Raw genomic sequence first — 5,335 nt, forward strand, 5'->3', positions numbered from 1 at the left:
GCCACTGCTAAACTCTTCTTTGAACGAGTGTGGGTGCACTTTGGGATCCCACAGTCTATCATCTCATATCGGGACAGTCGGTTTCTCAGCACCTTTTGGTCCAGTCTCTGGTCAATGCTGGACACCAAACTCACGAAGTCCACAGCCTTCCATCCTCAAACTGATGGCCAGACAGAGGTTGTCAATAGGATGATTGTGCACATTCTGCGCATGTATAACTCAAAGCATCCACGCACATGGGACGAGAGCCTCCCCTACGTTCAGTACAGCTACAACCGAGCTCTTCACAGCTCCACTGGCCATAGCCCTTTTCAGGTGGGTTTGGGATTCCAGCCACTATGCCCCATTGATGTGGCCATGCCACTTGCAGCTACTCACATGAATTCAGCTCATGTCCAGTCCGAAACAGATAAGGCCACCAGCTTCATTGAGCGCATCCAACATATTCGCCAGCAGGTCCATGACATTCTTGAGAAATCAAATGCCAAGTACAAGCAGCGACATGATCAACATCGGGTGCCACACAAGTTTCAGGTGGGCAACAAAGTCTGGTTGCATTTGCAAAAGGAATGCCTTACTGGAGCCTATCGGAAATTGAGACCACTCCAATATGGTCCTTACACCATTACTAAGGCTATGGGAGACAATGCATTTGAGCTCAGCATTCCCCCATTCCTTGGCCTGCACCCAGTATTTAATGTGGACCGCCTTCGGCCATACTTTCCACCATTGCTAGACACATCCGACATTGCAGAATAGCTCAAACCCACAGAATTAAATCCAGATTGCATGGAACAAGCTGCAACTGATCGGATCATGGACACACAGATCAAGAACACTCGCCAACAGAATATCCAACTGTATCGAGTTGTCAAAGCGGGCCAACTCCTTCAGCAGGGCAAGTGGCTCACCAGGGAACAAGTTCAGAGGAGCTCAACGCAATGGGGACCATTGCTTCCTAAGAGGGGAGGAATGATCCAGGTGGATATTGGTGGCCACCTGCCAAGTCCACCTGGACCCCCACCATTGTCTTTCTCAGCATTTTCAGTTTCCTTAATTGTAGCACAACTTACTATTTTTAGCAGTTTTTCGGGTCCTGAACTTCCGGAGCCGTTTTGAGGCCCTAAACGACGTTTTTTGGGGAATCCGGGGGCAACACGAGTCCATGGAATGGACTGGTGTTGCCCGTTCCAACAATGATAGTGCTCGGATAGATCTTTCTAATGAGCTATTGTACGCGTCAAACGGAGATCATATGCCAAAGTTACGACCCCGGGAAGTTGATGTACCAACTTACCCCCAAACGGGGCCCACAGTTTGGCGCTTCATCTCCTAGGGTTAGGTTTTGGAATGTTAACGGTTTTTCCATTGTTTCTCAACAATAAATAGGCCTTCGAGCCTCATTGTAACACAGTTCAGAGGCATGTAGCCATCACATCTCTTCTCAGAGATAAGCTACCATCGCCCTAGCTAGTTTATTGCCATTTCTGTTTGTAAGCATATTTCAGTATTTTCCATTAATGAAATGAAGTATTATTTCCGATGCATCTTTGTGTATATGGTTATCTCTGTAATTTGTTTCGTTCCTGTTTAAATCCGGATCAATAGAGGAGATTCCTCCTCTAGACGTATTTTATAGCCCTCAACATAAGGCTTTCGTCAGAAGGCTTTCGTCAGAAGGCTAAGGAAGAAAATAAAGATAGACGTCGTGCTCGCTCCAGAGGATGAACCTCTGGATGTTCTTTGGAAAGACCCCACTACAGACCCATCGGAAAATCTAACTAGGCTCTCTCAGATCGTAGGATCATACGCTTCGGCAACAATTGATAAAGCAACAAAAGTTCAAATGCTACTAAAAGAGAAAGAGGATAGGATTTTGTTTTTGGAACTTCAAGTTAGCAAGTCAGTGGTGATTTACTTAGATGACATAACAGTGTATTCTAAAAATCGCAGTAGTCACCTAGAGACTTAAACAGATCTTCCAACGATGTCAAAAATATGCGATCTCACTTAATCCAGAAAAATCATTTTTTGCATTAAGTGAAGGAAAGCTTCTCAGATTCATAGTGTCTAAATCTAGAATCCATATTGATCCAGATAGGATTAAGGAGATTTCTGAGATATCCTTACCCCATAACAAAAAAGTGATGCAATCCTTCCTTGGTCAGATAAATTTTGTTAAAAGATTTGTCCCCGACTTCTCAAGAATCGTGTCACCTCTCCAAGCCATTATAAAGCAAAACTCTCTCTTCAAATGGGGTCAGGTAGAACATGAAGCATTTGGCCTGATAAAACAAACGATTATAAATGCCCCATCTCTAGCTACTCTAGGATTTTCCGATCCTTTCACTTTGTATACATTTGCCTCTGAGAAATCGTACGCTGCAATACTCACACAAGCCAAACAAGATAAAACCAAAGCCCCAATTGCCTTCTTCAGTTCAAACTTGCAAGGACCTAAATTAAATTACTCCGATGTTGAGAAGCAGTCTTATGATTTATTCAAAACAATCAAACACTTTAGACCCTTCCTTCTCAAGACTCATATGAAAATAATAGTACCATTTCCAGCGGTAAGAAATATTTTGGTACAGAAAGACGTGGGCAAAAAGAGGGCAAATTGGGTCACAGGCCTGCAAGAATATGATGCTGAAATTAAACCAACAAATATTGTAAAAGGTCAAGGTTTTTGCAGGATGTTGGCTGGAGCATTGCACATATTAGAAACACAGTCCCCAGGCAGTGAGGTACAAGTGTATGAGATAAGCCTAAATGACACCGAATCAAGATATGTTGATGTCATGTTTTACTTAAAAAATGGATATGCTCCTTCACATTTGAATCATACAAAGAGAAGAGCCCTAAGGCTAAAAGCTAAACAATATCAAATTGTAAATGATGTACACTTTAGGATGAATTATGATTCTGTTATTCTTAGATGCCTTGAGAAATTTGAAGCCGAAAAAGTATTGTAGGAACTTCATGACAGACTAGCGGGTAGACATTACGCAGGAGATACGACAACAGACAAAATCTTGCATGCAGGTTACTACTTGCCAACGTTACTTAAGGATGCACATAGCTATGTAAGAAGATGTCAAATTTGCTAGAATGCTGGCAGAAGACAAAAGAAACCATCATTGCCATTGCTGTCGGTCAAAATCAATCAACCATTTGAACAATGGGGATTAGATATATAATAGATGAGATCGTTCCTCACTCTTCTAAGTACCATAAGTACATCCTTACAACTACTGATTACTTTACGAAATGGGTAGAAGCAGTTCCACTCAAGTCAGCCAACTCTGAGAGTATCATCGAGTTTATAGATCAATTCATAATTACTAGGTTTGGCTTACCTTATGCTTTAATGTTTGATAATGCATCATATTTCTCAGGTAATTCTATGACTGAATTTGCGCTCAAAAGAGGTTTTAAGCTTAAATATTCTACCAATTATTATCCGCAAGGAAATGGGTTGGTTGAATCAACGAACAAAAACCTTATTAGAATCATTAAATGGACTATTGATCAAAATCATAGAAACTGGCATAAGTCTTTAATGTACGCTCTTTGGGCAGATCGAATAACTCAGAAAACTTCTATTGGCACTTCTCCTTTTAATTTAGTTTATGGGAAAGAAGTGGTCCTACCAACAAATCTAGCTATTCCTTCTTTAGCCTTAGTTCAATTCATTGAAGAAACCCCTTCCTCATCCTTGCAATTAAGACAATTGCAGATCCTTAAGCTTGAAGAGGAACAAGAAAAGGCTAGAATTACCCATGCGCATCATCAACAATTAGTAAAAGCTTCTTTTGATTCAAACTTGGTATCTAGAAAAGATTTTCAGTTTTGAGACTTAATATTGAAATGGGATAAAGCCCATGAGGAGAAAGAAAAGCATACTAAATTTCAACGGATGTGGCTTGGACCATTCCAAATTGTTGAAATCATCGGCCCATCGACTTTCATGTTACAAGATTTAGCGGGGAAAAGAGAGTCTTTACTTTTTAATGGATAGATCCTTAAAAAATATTTCCCATAGAAGATGATCTCTTCTATTTTCTGTAGATTAGTGTTTTTAGTTTAGTTTTCTTTTTTATAATAAAACAGTTTGAAAATGTTTACTTTTAGTTTCCACAAAATAAAAGTGTCTCGCGTCGATTTTGTTTTTTTTTCTTGTATAAGTAGGAGTGGTTAGGAAAATTAATCTTTATTTTTGAAACATAGGGTCAAGTGCTATCATTCTGAAAATTTTTATTTGTTCTTTTGTTCAACTATACAAGTTCTGGTCAGATTTAACCTTAGGAAGAAGTTTTCCTCACATCACTCATAAAAGGTACCAATAACAAAATAAGATTCTCTACAGAAAAGCTATTTTTAAACTCTACAATTGTCATCTGGAAGAATTCTTAAGGAACAAATGACTTCCTCGCTACTTTACGAAATTGTGAGATTCAAAGAGTAGTCTAACTATGCACTTCAAACTTAAAGAATAAGAGGTCGCATCAAGAGCCGACTTATCATGATCATAAAGATTATAACTAACTGACATTGCCATACTGCATACCAAAACAGAGTAATGGCTTGAGATTGTTTCAATCAAAAGACAAGGGGTCTCATCACGAGCCAGCTTGTTCAGTTAAGTTATAAATCGAGTGAATGGCACTGTCAATTTTGGCCACCAAACCAAGACATTGTTCTTTAAGAATTAAAAGAGTAATAAGAAAAGAAAAAGAAATAAGTGTATATGAGGATTTATCTTTGAAAATTGCATGCTTCTTAAGTAGGATACTGGATCATTGCTAGGTAACAGGTAACCCTGTCGAGGCTATGGACGCCTGCTGGCAGCAGAGGCTCTACCTACGACAAATGAGTACACCTAAACTGATCTAAGGAGATATATTTGTTTTTATCTTTACAAACCAAGTAATGACTGATGTGAGTACAATGACTAACTTTGGGAAGAAGATAATAAGAATAAAGATAGTTGAAACAAGATCTTGTTATTAACCAATAGCACTGTTTACCTTATATTTCTACAATAAAGTTTCATTTTCAAAACCATCTCTATTTTAGAAGTTTTAGAAAATTCAAAAAACCATCAGAGATAACTAGTTCTTTCAAGTGAATTGCCAATTGTTGTGACCATTAACAACCCCCCTTTTATTAGTGTTAGCAATAACATTAATAAATGGGGACCCTTCCAAAAAATCAAATCTTAGCATTTAAGGTTGCCTCTTGTTTTTAGAATAAAACAAGATATCAAAATGGAACTTGCTAAAACATGTAAATTTACCTTTCCATACTCCAAGCGCATAAAACATCACAAACT

The sequence above is a fragment of the Pinus tabuliformis genome, chromosome 8 (assembly GCF_031772625.1).
Source record: "Pinus tabuliformis cultivar Carrire ecotype Pingquan chromosome 8, CPIR1, whole genome shotgun sequence".
Taxonomy (NCBI): Eukaryota; Viridiplantae; Streptophyta; class Pinopsida; order Pinales; family Pinaceae; genus Pinus; species Pinus tabuliformis.